General features: G+C 36.6%; 1 pseudogene; it reads right to left on the bottom strand.

Annotated features, from left to right (window-relative positions):
- LOC112933935 (proteinase-activated receptor 2-like) overlaps positions 1-15641 on the bottom strand; it is a 121484-nt pseudogene that overhangs the window by 55010 nt on the left and 50833 nt on the right.

Raw genomic sequence — 15641 nt, 5'->3', positions numbered from 1 at the left:
TAATAAATGGATAATAGTAAATCATTTTGACTGGGAAATCAAAACAGTACCATAAGAAATGCCATGAAGTAGGAAGCATTTGAGTTGTGTCTTAAATTTTATTTTTTAGTTATTTTTTTAAAGATCTTATTTATTTATTCAGGAGAGACACACAGAGAGAGAAGCAGAGACACAAGCAGAGGGAGAAGCGGGCTCCATGCAGGGAGCCTGACGTGGGACTCGATCCCAGGTCTCCAGGATCACGCCAAACCCTTGAGCTACTGGGGCTGCCCTGGTCTTAAATTTTAACAGGTATATAAGATGAGAACTATTCTAGGCTGAGGAACTCACCAAAGCAAAGGTATTGCATAATGTAACAATTCTATATTATATATGTTAAATGGAGAATAATTTAAGCATATGCATGTTAAGTCACATGGGGCATCTTTCTTGAAACAAAACCCTCAAAAAAATCAAAACACCACAACACTAACCTCCGCCCACCCTCAGGGCCTTTGCACTTGCTGTGCAGTCTATCTGGAATGTTTATCTTGATCTCTTCAAGCCAACAACTACTTCTCACCCTTGACTAAACTTTCACCTCTTCAAAGTGACCTACCTGGGCTATATTTAAATTTGCCCTCCTTCCCCTCCATCCTGCACACAATGCACATATCACAGTGCAACATCTTACTACATAGCAATCCTTAATAAATAGCTTATACTAATGCATTTATGTGTGAATGTGAATGTTTACATCTAGATATGTTACATCTGCACAAACGTTGAGAATTATTAGAAATATAGGATTCTTTATAATTCCCTTCTCACATCTCTATTCACTGTTCTGCTTAAGATATATCAGGATTAGTCAACAATTAGTGACAAGGTGTCCTCAGTCACATTGTTTTATAGGGAGGCAAAAATCAATAATGCTGAAAATACTATTCAGCCTACCATACTGACTTGGGCTCTGACAATGGCCACATAGAACGTGCAAAGCAACTATTTGGGCCATGGCAAGGAGAGGTGTTACATGACCTTTCCTGCTCCCCTCCCCACCTTTTTTTTTTTTTTTTTAATGTGGACTTTATTTTTTAGAAGAGTTTTAGATTTACAGAAAAGTTAGGCAGAGTGTACAAAGACTTCCCATATGCCCTTCCTCTTCCTCCCCCTGTACCTATACATGTCCACAATTTCCTTTAATAATATCCTGAATTTATGTTATATTTGTTATAATTCATGAACTAATGTTGGTAAATTATTACTAAATACATTCTATGGTTTATGTCAAGGATCTCTATGCTTTATAATTCTATGGGTTTTGACAAATGCATAGTACATGTATTGTACAGAATAGTTTCACTACCCTAAAATCCTTTTGCTCCCCTATTCATCCTTCCTTGGTACAAATTCCTGGAAACCACTTTTTAAATTTTTTTTTTACTATATCTACAGCTTTGCCTTTTCTGGCATGTTATATATTTGGTGCCATACAGTGTGTAGCCTTTTCAGACTTTTTTCACTTAGCACTATACATTTAAATTTTCCATGTCTTTCTCTGGCTTGAGATGCCTTTTTTATATCAGATTTTATGGATGTAACTTGACTTCTTTATCTTTTCACCTATTGAAGAATATCTTGGTTGGTTCCAATTTGGGGCAATTATGAATCCATAAAAATTTTATTTGCAGGTCTTTATGTAGAAATATGTTTTTAATTCAATTGCCTAAATATCTAAAAGGCAAGAATAAGGTAAGACCATATTCACCTTTATAAGAAATTGCCAGGGAACCTCTGTGTGGCTAAGTGGTTGGGCATCTATCTGCCTTTGGCTCAGGGAGTAACCCTGGGGTCCTGGGATCGAGTCCTGCATCCAGCTCCCCATAGGAATCCTGCTTATCCCTCTGCCTATGCCTCTGTCTCTCTCTGTGTGTGACTCTCATGAATGAATGAATGAATGAATGAATGAATAAATAAATAAAATCTTTAACAAAATTTGCCAGACTGTTTCCAAAGTGACTGTACCATTTTGCATTTACATGCAGGAGTGAAAGTTCCTTTTTGCTCTACATTCGCACGAGTACATGATGCTATTGGTGTTTTGGATTTTCATCATTCTAATAGACATGTAGTGGTATATCACTATTTTAATTTTTGTTGCCCTAATAACATATGATGTTGATTTTCTTTTCATGTACTTATTTCCCTTCTATATATGTCTTTGGTGAGGGGTTTGTTCCACATATTGTTCATTTTTAAATTGGATTGTTTCATATTGTGTTTTAAGTATTTATGTATTTTTGGACTTGTATTAACTTTAGAATCAGTTTGCAGCATCCACCAAATGTCTTGCTTGGATTTTGGCTGGGATTGCCTTGAATCTATGGATCAAAATTTGGGAAGAACTGACATCTTCCTATCCATGAAAATAGAATATCTCTCCATTTTAGATCTTTATTTTTTCTCATCAGTGTTTGTAGTTTTTCCCCATATATACTTTATACATATTTTGTTAGGTTCACATGAAAGCATTTATTTTTTTGGTGTTAATGTAAATGGTGTTTTTTTTTTAATTTTAAATTCCATCATTCACTGCTGGTTTATAGATGAGAAATTGCATTTTGTAAGGTTTTTTTGTTGTTAAAAGATTTTATTTGTTTGTTTGACAGAGAGAGAGAAAGAGAGAGAGAGAGAGTACAAGCAGGGGGAACAGGAAATGGAGAAGCAGACTCCCCACTGAGCAGAGAGCCCCAAACACAGCTTGATCCCAGGACCCTGGGATCATGACCTTTGCCAAAGGCAGATGTTTAACTGACTGAGCCATCCAGGTGCCCTTCATTGTGTATATTAACTCTGTGTCCAGCAAAGTAACTGTAATTATTTGTTCTGGTATTTTCTTGTTGATTCATTCAGATATGCTACATAGACAACCATTTCATCACGAAGATAATTTGATTTCTTGATTTCCAGTCTGTATATCTTTTACTTTCTTATCATCTGGCTTCGTTAGTGAGGACTTCTAGTATAATGTTAAATAGTGTGGTGAGAAGGGCCATCCTTGTCTTATTCCACATCTTAAGACCTAATTTCTTGATATCAAGACTGATGTCAGCTATGCTTTTTTGTGGATATTCTTTTTTTTTAAGATTTATTTATTTATTTATGATAGACATAGAGAGAGAGAGAGAGAGAGAGAGAGAGACACAGGAGGAGGGAGAAGCAGGCTCCAGGCCGGGAGCCGGACGTGGGACTTGATCCTGGGTCTCCAGGATCGTGCCCTGGGCTAAAGGCAGGCTCTAAACCACTGAGCCACCCAGGGATCCCCTTTTGTGGATATTCTTTACCAAATTGAGTTAGTTCTCTTTTACTTCTAGTTTGCTAAGAGTTTTACCTTAAATGGATGATGAGTTTTTCAAATGCTTTTTCTGCATTTATTAATAACATTATATGTTTTCTTTTTCTTTAGCCTGTTGATGTGATGGTTTATATTAATTGATTTTTAGTTGTTGAACAAGCTTTATGTACCTGGAATAAATCCAATTGGATCATGATGTATAATTTTTTATTAAGGTATAATTGACAAATTATACCTTTTTAATAAGGTATAGTTGACAAATTTTTCTATGTTGTTGGATTCAACTTGCTAATATTTTTTTTGAGGATTTTTACCTCCATATGAAGGATGCTGGTCTGTAATTTCCCTTTATTTTTAGTAATGGCTTGGTCTGGTTTTGGTGTTTAGGTCATGCTGGCCTCCCAGAGTGAATTAGTTGGTGTTCTCTCTACTTCAATTTCCTGGAAGAAATTATAGAAAATTGGTATCATTTCTTTTTTAAATGGTGGAATTCACAGTGAAATTGTCTGGCCCTGGTGCTTTCTGGTTTTGGGCAGATTGTTAATTATTGATTAAATATCTTTAATAGATTTGGGCTTGTATGAATTATTTCTTCCTACTGTTGTCAGTATTGTTACATTATGTCTTTTAAGGAATAGGTCTACTTCATCTAAGTTATCATACTTAGGGGTATAGAGTTGTTGGTAATATTGCTTTATTATCCTTTTAATGTCCATTGGATCAGTAGTGATGGTCGCTCTTTAATTTCTGACATTAGTAATTTTTGTCTTCCCTTTAGTTTTTCTAACCTGGCTATAGTTTATCAATTTTATTGATCTCTTCAAAAAACTAGCTTTGGTTTTTATTAATCTTCTCTATGATTCTCCTGTTATCAATTAGCTTTTTGTTCTCATTTTAATGTTTTTTTCTTTTGCTTACTTTGGATTTATATTGCCCTTATTTTTCTAGCTTCTTAAGGTGACAGATTATTCAATTTAGATCTTTCTTCATTTCTAATAAATGCATTCAATGATATAAATTTCCCTTTAAGCATCATTTTTGCTGCATCTCACACATTTTGATAAGTTTATTTTTATTTAGTTAAAAGTATTTTTCTATTTCTTTTGAGACATCTTTGATTCACATGTTATTTAGACATTGTTGTTTGATTCCCTCATACCTTGCTATTTTCTAGGTTTTTTTTCATTAAATTCAATTAGCCAACATATAGTACATTATTAGTTTCTTCTTTCTGAAAGAAAGAAACTAATTAGTTTCAGATGTAGTTTTTGATCACTCATTGCATGTAACACCCAGGTGATAGGTGTTAGGCATCCTTAATGCCTATTACCCCATTATCCCTTCCTTCCACCCCCCTCCCATTCATCAACCCTCAGTTTCTTTCCCAGAATAAAGGGTCTCTCATGGTTTGTCTCTTTCTCTGATTTTTACCCATTCAGTTTTCCCTCCCTTTGTTTACATTCTTCTACACTATTTCTTTTATTCTACATATGAGTAAAACCATATGATAATTGTTTTTCTCCGATTAATGTATTTTACTTAGCAAATACTCTCTAGTTCCATTCATGTCAATGTAAATGGTAGGTATTCATACTTTCTGATGGCTGAGCAATATTCCATTGCCTGTATATACCACATCTTCTCTATCCATTCATCTATCGAAGGATATCTGGGCTTCTTCCACAGTTTGGCTATTGTGGATATTGCCACTATGGACAATGGGATGAGAGTGGGCATCCTTGTCCTGTTCCTGACCATAGGGGAAAAGCTCTCACGTTTTCCCTCTTGAGAATGATGTTTGCTGTGGGCTTTTCATAGATGGCTTTTGTGATATTGAGGTATGTTCCCTCTGTCCCTATAGTTTGAAGAGTTTTAACTAAGAAACAATGCTTTATTTTCTCAAATGCTTTTTTCTACCAATTGATAGGATCATATTTGTCCTTGTCTTTTCTTTTATTAATGTGATCTATCATGTTGATTTGCAAATGTTGAACCACCCTGCATCCCAGGAATAAATCCCACTTGGTTGTGGTGAATAATCCTTTTAATGTACTGTCAGACCCTTTTGGCTAGAATCTTGGTGAATATTTTGACATCTATGTTCATCAGGAATATTAGTCTGTAGTTCTTTTTGATCGGGTCTTTGGTTTGGGGGCCAAGGTAATGCTGGCCTTATAGAATGAGTTTGGAAGTTTTCCTTCCATGTCTATTTTTTGAAACGACTTCAGTAGAATAGGTATTATTTCTTCCTTAAATGTTGGTCGAATTCCCCTGGGAAACCATCTGGCTCTGACTTTTGTTTTTCGGGAGGTTTTTGATGACTGTTTCTATTTTGTTAGTTATTGATCTGTTCAGATTTCTACTTCTTCTTGTTTCGGTTTTGATAGTTTATAAGTTTCCAGGAATGGATCTATTTCTTCCAGGTTGCCTAATTGTTGGTACACAGTTGCTCATAATACGCTCTTAAAATCATTTGTATTTCCTTGGTGTTGGTTGTGACCTCCCCTCCCCTCTCTCATTCATGGTTTAATTAATTTGGGTTCTTTCTCTTTTCTTTTTGATAAGCTTGGCTACGGGTTTATCAATCTTATTAATTCTTTCAAATAACTAGTTTCCAGTTTTGTTGATCTGTTCTACTGTTCTGGTTTCTATTCCATTGATTTCTAACTGAATCTTTTTTATTTCTCTTCTTCTGCTGGATTTAGGCTTTATTTGCTGTTCTTTGTCCAGCTCCTTTAGGTGTAAGGTTAGGTTGACTATTTGAGATTTTTCTAATATTTTGAGAGAGGCTCGTATTGCAATGTACTTCCCTCTTAAGACTGCATTTACCATATCCCAATGTTTTTGAACAGTTGTGCTTTCATTTTTGTTAGTCTTCATGAATCTTTTGAATTCTTCTCTAACTTCTGGTTGACCCTTTCATTTTTTAATAGGATGCTATTTAACTTCCAAGTATTTGGGTTCCTTCCAAATTTCCTCTTGTGATTGAGTTCAACTTTCAAAGAATTTTGGTCTGATAATATTTCAAAGCATTTGGTCTAATAATTGGCGGATAATCCCAATCTTTTGGAATTGGTTAAGACCTGATTTGTCACCTAGTATATGATCTGTTTTGGGGAAAGTTCCATGTACAGTTGAGAAGAATATGTATTCTGTTGCTTTAGGATGGAATGCTCCATATATATATATATATCCATTATGTCCATCTAATCCAGTGTAACATTCAAAGCCCTTGTTTCTTTGTTGATCTTCTGCTTAGATGATCTGTCCAATGGTATGAGTGGAATTATGAAGTCCCCTACTTTTAATGTATTATCTATGTGTTTGTTTACTTTAGTTATTAATTGGTTGATATAATTGGCTGCTTCAAAATTAGCGTATATGTTTATAATTCTTAGATCTTCTTGTTGGATAAACCCTTTCATTATGATATAGTGTCCCTCTTCATTTCTTAGTAGTCTTTGGTTTAAAATCTAATCTGATAGGAGAATTGCTACCCTAGCTTTCTTTTGAGGTCCATTAGCATAGTACATAGTTCTCCATTCCCTCACTTTCAGTCTGGAGGTGTCTGCAGGTCTAAATGAGCCTCTCGTAGACACTATATGGATGGGTCTTGCTTTTATCCAGTCTGATACCCTGTGCCTCTTGATTAGAGCATTTAGCCTGTTTACATTCAGAGTAACTATTGAAAGAGATGAATTTAGTGCCATTGTATTATTTGTAAATTCCCTGCTTCTGTAGATTGTTTCTTTCTGGTTTATGTTACTCTTGGACTCCCTCTTTGCTTACAAGATCCTCCTGAATATTTCTTTCTGGCTGGCTTAGTGGTCACATATTCTTTCCATTTCTGTCTCTCCGGGAAGCCCTTTATCTCTCCTTCCATTTTCAGTGACAGCTTTGCTGGATAAAGTATTCTTGGATGCATGTTTCCCTCATTTAATAACTTGAATATATCATGCCACCTGCAAGGTCTCTGTGGATAGGTCTGCCGTCAATCTAATGTTCCAGCCTCTATACATTACTATCTCCTGTCTTGAGCTCCTTTCAGGGTTTTCTTTTTGTCTCTGAAATTTGCAAGCTTTATTTTATATGTCAGAGTGTTGATTTACTTTTATTGATTTTGGGAGGGATCCTTTATACCTCTTGGATATGAATGGCTGTTTCCTTCCCTATATTAAGAGAGTTCTCAGCTATGATTTGCTTAAATATATCTTCTGTGCCCCTCTGCTGCCTCTCTATTCTCCCTCAGGCACTCCAATAATTCTGATACTGGTTCTTTCCATGGCATCACTGATTTTTTTGAAGCCTCTCCTCTTGGGCTATTCGTTGTTTTTCATTCTCTTCCTCACCTTTTCTTTTCCATCAATTGGTCTTCTATGTCACTTATTCTTTCTTCTGCCTCATTTATCCCAGCTGTTAGAGTATCCAATTTAGATTGTATCTCAGAGTATTTTTAATTTCAGCCTGATTAGATCTTATTTCCACGCTAAGAGATTTTATAGTGTCTTTTATGATTTTTTCAAGCCCAGCTAGCAAATTATAATTGTTATCCTGAATTCCATGTCTGATATTTTACTTAAATCTAATTTGATCAGATCTATGTTGGAGAGCATTACCTCTGGTTCTTTCTTTTGTTGTAAATTCCTCTTTCTAATCATTTTGTCCAGAGAAGAATGGCTGAATTAGTGAATAGAATCAAAAATATCAACCGCTACCTGAATAAAATACACAGTAGACAAATCCAATGAGGTCAGAGAGCAAAACAGAAAAACAAAACAAAAAGTGAAAGAAAAGAAAAATAATAAAAGGGGGAAGAAGAGAGAATATAATCTTACAGGTGGACAAAATAGGATACTCCACTAATTCCTGACTGTATTTTGCTCTGTGTGTTAGAAGACACTAAATCCCAAAATTGTGAATAAATCCAAACTTGTATAAATACAAAAATTACATTGAATAGAGTGAAAGGAAGCCAAAAATGAAGTATGTATCTGTAAAATGTAAATGTAGGAAGTGAAAATTAAAGAAAGACGTAAAAACAAAGAGCTGATAAAATAAGAAACTAGTTGAAAAGGGAAAGAAGAAAAAAATGAAATGGAAAATTTTAAATTAAAAGATAAAGGAATCATGAGCAAAAAACCTCAAATTCTATATACTATTTCCCCCTAGCATTAAAGTTTTACTGTCTTGTGGGGTCTGTAAATTTGCTGTGCACCTGTTCTTCCAATTGGTCTTCTGGGGGAGGGGCCTGCTGCACTACTTCTTAGGTGTCTTTGCCTGGGTGGGGTTGCACCACCCCTTGCCATCTGCCAGGCTCAGTGTAAGCTGGTCCTCAGTGTGGTTTTGTTCCCTGAAGGCTGTCTTTGCCTCTAGAGAATCCAAATAAAAATGGCCCTGCCGGGATCTCCATCCCCAGAGCCGAAAGATTGCGGTACCCTCTCTTCAGTAAACCCTCAGGGATCAACAATCTTCACTTTTGTGTCTGCCACAGCCTGCAGATTCTCACGGTGTGTGCCCACACAGATCCTCCTCGGGGGAGTCAGAGTGTCTTGCCTTACTGTGCTTTGTAGGGCACTGGCACTGAGAGCAGTCCTCAGATTGTGCAGGCACCTGGCCTGCCTCTCCCCAGGGGAACGTGGAAGGTTGCCCCATATTGTCTTTTACAAGGTCCCTGACCTGAGAGCTATTTCTCCTCTACCTCTCCCAGGGTATGGTGGAGGGTCCCTACATTCCAGTCCTCTGCAGATTCCCTAGGGAGAGTGGTCACCAGATAGGCCCCTGTTCATGGTCTATGGCAAACCAAGTTGAGAACCCCCTCCTGGGCTTGCTGACCACAACCATTTTCCCCACTCTCCTCCTTGGGAATTCCACAAGCTGAGGCCCCCCTGTTAATTCTGTGACTCCAGGGACTTTGGGACTGTGTTGTCCCACCTACAGTTCTGCTTGTTTCATCACCTGAGCACCTTACAGCCAGGGGTATCGCTCATTGGAGCAGTTTTCTAAAGCACTTTGCCCTCCCGGGCTCTATCACATTCTTGTAGCCAGCTTTTGAAGACTCCCTTTCTCTGCTGTTAATCTTCTGATATCTCCCCTCAAATACATTTCTCCTCACCCCTACCTTGCAAAAAGTGGTCGCTTCTCTACTGGTGGGGCTCCAGGTGTTCCCTGCTTATATTCCAGGTTGAATTCATGGGTGTTCAGAATGCTTCTGCTAGTTATCTAGCTAAATTCAATGGACCAGATGAAACAAAGTCTCCTACCCTTCTGCCATGTTCATTACCTCCCCCCACTACCTTTTCTTCTGTTATTGATTTCTAGTTTAATTCCACTGTGACCTGAGAATATGTATGGCAGGATTTTTTCAAAATCCGTTAAAATACGCTTTGTAGCCCTTAATGTCACCTATCTTAGTGAATGTTCCATGTGAGCTTAAAAAGAATGTATTCTGTGATTGAATCAAGTATTCTGTAAATGCCCATGAGATCCAGTTGGTTGATGATGCTATTCCATTCAGCTGCATTTTTACTTTGTGCCTGCCAGATCTGTCAATTACTGATGGAGAGCTGTTAAACTTTTCATCTGTGATAGTGGATTTGTCTATTTCTCCTTATAGTTTTATCATTTTGACCCTTGTAATTTGACACTGTTTTTAGGCACATTCACATACAACGTTACTGTCTTTCTGGAGAGTTGATGCCTTTGCCATTAAGTAATACCCCCTGCTACCTCTGATCATTTTCCTTATTTTGAAGTAGGCTTTGTCTGAAATTAATATTATTTCTCCAGATTTTTTTTGATTCATGTTAGCATAGCATAGTGTTCTCCATTCCTCTGCTTTTAAGTTGTCTATGTCATTATATTGAAAGTCTATTTCTTGAAGACAACATGTGGTTTGAGTCTAGTTTTTTTATAACCCACTTAAGCTATTAATAGGCACACTTATCCCATTCACATTTAAAGACAAATTAAAAGTAGAGGAATGGAAAAAGCTAGACTGTGCTAACATGAATCAAAATAAATTGATGTAGTTGGTTTAATAGATAACATATTTGTAACTGTTTTCTGTTGACTGTCCTTGTTTTTAGTATGTTGTTTTCCTTTTCCCCCTGCCTTCTCTAATTCTAATTCAACACTTCACATATCAATTATACCTTTTAACACAAATTTTAGCACTTGACCTAGAGTTCACTCCACTATGTTCTTGTTTCATTGGTTTCTGAAGAAATCTTCAATATAATTCTTATATTTGTTTCTTTCTGGGTAAGATATTTGTTTTCCCTCTGAGTTCATTTACTTCTTTCTTTCTTTCTTTCTTTCTTTCTTTCTTTCTTTCTTTCTTTCTTTCTTTCTTCTTTCTTTCTTTCTTTCTTTCTTCTTTTTCTTCTTCTTTCTTTCTATTTTAGACATAGGAAGAGAGAGTAAGTGGGAGTAGTGTAGGAGCAGAGGGAGAAGGACAAGCAGACTCTGTGCAGAGCCCACTGTTAGGCTTGATCCCATGTCCCTGATATCATGATCCCTTCTGAAATCAAGGTTGGACACTTAACTGACTGAGCCATCCAGGTGCCCCACCTCTGGGTTCTTTCAACTTTTTAGCTTTGTTTTTGATTATCTTGAATGTGGTGTTCTTAAGTGTCAAATTGCTCCTTCTCCTCCCTCTCTTCTTCTTCATTATCATCCTGTTTGGGGGTCTCTGAACTTCTTGAATTTGTGGTTTGGTGTATGGTATTAATTTAAGGAAGTTCTCAGACATTATTATTTTGAATATTTTTTTCCTGTTCTTTTCTCTTTCTGATCTTTCCATTATGCATTTGTTCCATCTTTTGTATTCATCCCACAGGCAGTTTTTTTCCTTTAATTTTTTTTCTATTTGCTTTTTAGTTTTGAAGTTTCTGTTGATATACTCAAGCTTACTGATCACTTCCTCAACTGTATTCCATTTACCAATGGGTCATTGAAGGTATTTTTAATTTGTTAAATTTGTTTTAAAACTTTTGATTTTTTAAAAAATCCTTTTGATTCTTGGAGTGTCCATTTGATTCTGTTCACCTATGCAACATTTTTCATTAGCACTCTTAGCATATTAACCATAATTATTTAAAATTCCCATTCTGGTAATTCCAGTACCTGCGCCATAGTTGAAACTTGTTCTGATGCTTGCTTTCTTTTCAGACATGGCTTGTACCATTATCGTAGCTCGTAATTCTTTATTGCAGTCCAGCCATGACCTATCCAGTAAAAGGAACTGAGGTAAACAGGCCTTTAGTGTGAAGTTTTATGTTCACCTGGCTAGGGTTTGGACTCTGTTTACTGATCTACCTATAAGATCAGAGAATACAGACTGAATTTTTTTTCTAACATTCTTGTGTTTTCTTCCCTATTGTCTTCGGTTGCACCAGAAATTTCTTCATTTTCAGGTTTGAGACTTGCAGTTCTTTTAGCCATACTCTTTATAGGAGCTTTATTACGGTGGTGGGGAGTTGAGGTAGGGGAAGCATTTTATAATCTCATGATTAGATCTTAGTTTCTTAGTGAGCTCTTGTCTCTGGGCTGTGACCTTCATAAGTGCTTCTCATGTCCCCTGCCCTTAGGTAAGAGAATTAACCTAGAGGGGCTGGATTTGGGTATTTTCCTTACCCAGCATTGAAGGTAATGGGCCACTGAGATGAGTATTTCCCTTAGGTCAGTTAGCTTTTGGAAAATAGTTTCCTTTAAGGGTAGATCCTTGTTAAGGAGAACAGCATACTCTAGGTATATTTTTAAATGATTACTTTCCCCTTCCCCTGGATAGAAGCAAGAGATAATTTTTCTTTGATCTTCATAGTGCAAAATTAATGGAATAGTAAAACTGATGAAACTTGGGGGCCCTTCTGGAGTATTTAACTCTTGTTAGTCTACACTGAGTCTCTAAAATTACTTTTCCTACAATACTGGCTCCATGTGGGGCTTCTGCTCCTAGTAAGCTGTGTATCCACCTGTCTTTCTAGTTTTTTGGGCAGCAGTTTGTCCTGTAACATAAATTATTTAAGAACAGTTGTTTAATTTTCAGTTGGTTTAGCTTTTGTTATTGCTGTTGTAAGGATGGTCTGTAACTTTCAAGTTCTTAAGATGTCAGACCAAAAACCAGAAGTCCTTCTCTACCCTTTCCATATATAAACATGTTTCTAATGCTTTATTTCCTCCTGAAGGCCAAGCCTATAGCATTTATGCTTAGGCAAGGTATGTTTGATGCATGATAGCACAACATAACTTACATTAATATCACAGTTTATTCAAAACACCATATAGCCCTGGAAAACCTACAAACAATATTGGAAGCTTTTGTGGTTTGTAGAACTCGGAGTGGCATAATGAGATTCTGTGTGTGCAAACTCTTTGAGAACCTCCAGAGGCAGATGTCTCTACCCTAATCTTCATATTCATGTCCCCATCTGCAGTGTGGGTCTGCTTGTGGAGATAAATCTCTTTGAGAGATGAAATTCCCAAAGCTCCTAAGAGCCAATTTTTGGACCTGCTAGCATTTTGACTTCTTAGAAACTGTTTTTGGAAATCAAGTCAACAGGGAAAGGAAACAAATAATAGTTGGAGGAAAAAAATTATATTAGGATAGGAGGTAATGTAGGTTGCTGTTATAACAGGCATTAGGACTGTTTCTGGATCTCCTGGAGTATTTGAAGAATACATTTTGGTGGTTTAGCTTTCTAACTTCTCTACTTATCAAGAATGTTTCTTGATTTCTGTATTTACAGAGTAAAAACCTTAACACTTGAATTTTCTCATGTACTAATAAAGCAGCCTCCTCCTGGAGATTCTTATATTCCTAAGTGCCCACCTCCTACCTTGAACTGCTAACAAAGGTGTGGTTATTCCATGCATTGATGTTACTGCCTATTTAGTATCCAATGTTTCTAATGTTTTAAATTGTACATTAAGTGGCTTTTAGTATATTCACAATGCTGTGCCACCATCAACACTTTCCAGATTATTTTCATCACACAAACCCTATTCTCATTAGGGAGTCATATCTTCCTGCCACCCATTCCCCAGCTCTGGTAACCACTAATCTAGCAGCTACTAAGTCTCATAATTTCCATAGAGACCACTTTCTGACTCTATGGATTTTCCTATTTTTATTTTAGTGTTTTGAGTATTTTCCTATTTTGAGTATTTCATATGAATGCAATCATACAATTTGTGGCCTTCTATGTCTGGTTCATTTAGTTTAGCCTAATACTTACAAGGTTTGTCCATGTTGTACCATGTACCTATCAGTACTTCATTCCTTTTAGGGCTGAATAATATTCCATTGTTCATGTGTGTAGCACATTTTTAAAATCCAGGCAACAGTTGATGGACATTTGAATTATTTCCAGCTGTTCACTGTTGTGAATATTGTGACTATGACACTTCATGAACAAGTTTTTATTTGAACACCTGTTTTTAATTTATTTGGCTCTAAACCTGAGAGTGGAATTGCTGGGTCATATGACAATTCTATCTTAATGAGTTTTGCATAACTGTCAACTATTTTTTCAAAGCGGTTACACCATTTTTCATTCTTATCAGCAATGTATGAGAGCTCTGAATGCTCTACATCCTTAACCAACACTAATAATTTTATGTTTTCCTTTTAATTATATTTAGTGCAGCTATTCTAGAGTGTGTGAAATAGTATCTCAATGTAGTTTTAATTTGAATTTCCCTGACTGTAATGGATGAGCATTTTTTGTGTCAATCAAAGGGCACAGTCAAGAAAGTAAGACAACCCACAGAAGGGGAGAAAATACTTGCTAACCATATACCTGACAAAGATTTAGTATCCACAATGTATATAAACTCATACAAATTAACAGAGACAAATAATTCTATTAAAAATAGTTCACTTGTATAACTTGCTTCAGAGAAAAGTCAAATTTTTATCCATTTTTTGATAGCATTGTTTGTCTCTTTGTTACTTTATATGGATTTATCTGTATTCTGGATGCTAGGCCTTTATCAGATATAGGATCAGCAAACATTGTCTCCCATTCTGTGGGCTGCCTTTTTACTTTCTTAGTAGTGCCCTTTGATTCACAAAGTTGTTAATTTTGAGGAAGTCCAATTTATTTTTTTAAAGATTTGATTTATTTATTCATGAGAGACACAGAGAGAGAGGCAGAGGCACAGTCAGAGGGAGAAGCAGGCTCCCTGTGGGGAGCCCAATGCGGAGGGGGGTGTGGGGGGTGTGGGAGGGTGGGGCTTAATCCCAGGACCCGGGGATCATCCCTGAGCTGAAGGCAGATGCTCAACCTCTGAGCCACCGAGGTATCCTGGAAATCCAGTTTATACTCTGCCTCTCTCTCTCTCTCTCTGTATCTCTCATGAATAAATAAATAAAATCTTAAAAAAAAACCACTATCTGAGTAAAAGGACACATATACACATATTTACATATATATGTACACATACATACATATGCACACATACACATATTTATTTATTTAAAGATTTTATGTATTTAATCATGAGAGACAGAGAGAGAGAGAGGCAGAGACACAGGCAGAGGGAGAGGCAGGCTCCCTGTGGGGAGCCCAATGCGGGACTCGATCCCAGGATCCTGGGATCATGCCCTGAGCCAAAGTAGGACGTTCAACTGCTGAGCCACCCAGGAGTCCCATACACATACTATATTTATATATACAATATGTATGTGTATATACATATATATATGCACATACATAATAAATATAAAATAACCTCAAAACAAAAAAAATAGTAAAAAAATAATGAAATTAGTGACTGATAAGTTTTGAATGTTTATTACCTTTGTTTACAATATAGTTTATTTTTAAATTAATTTATATTTACATTTACATTTAATTAGAACCTTAAATTACTTGACACCTAATAATTGTTTAACAACTGATGCAATCTCAGGTTATCAGAAGCCAGGACTAGCTGGCTCTAGCACACCACCGATGGTATGACTGTATACCCAGCATGGCACCCTGGATACTATGCAGCTGCCAGCAGATGTTTTCTAAATGGACCTCTCATTTATTAGAATTACTCTTTCCCAGATTCAAAGTTTCATGAGGAGTGTCTTAGATAAAATGCCAGAACTCATTCTGCCAGAATTTTGCCTCTGTAGAAAGGTTCTTGTACCCACCAAAAGTCACACAAGAATCTATTTCTCAGTGTAGGAAGAGCTACTGGATTAGCTGCTGGATCACATAAACAAGAAATGAAGTATCTACAATAAATGACTAGGAGTTTAACAGGTATACAAGCAGGGGCTGGGGAAGCATGGCCAAGGGCCAGAAGACTT

Source organism: Vulpes vulpes, chromosome 6 (genome assembly GCF_048418805.1).
Source record: "Vulpes vulpes isolate BD-2025 chromosome 6, VulVul3, whole genome shotgun sequence".
NCBI lineage: Eukaryota > Metazoa > Chordata > Mammalia > Carnivora > Canidae > Vulpes > Vulpes vulpes.
This window is presented reverse-complemented; position numbering and strand designations above follow the sequence as displayed.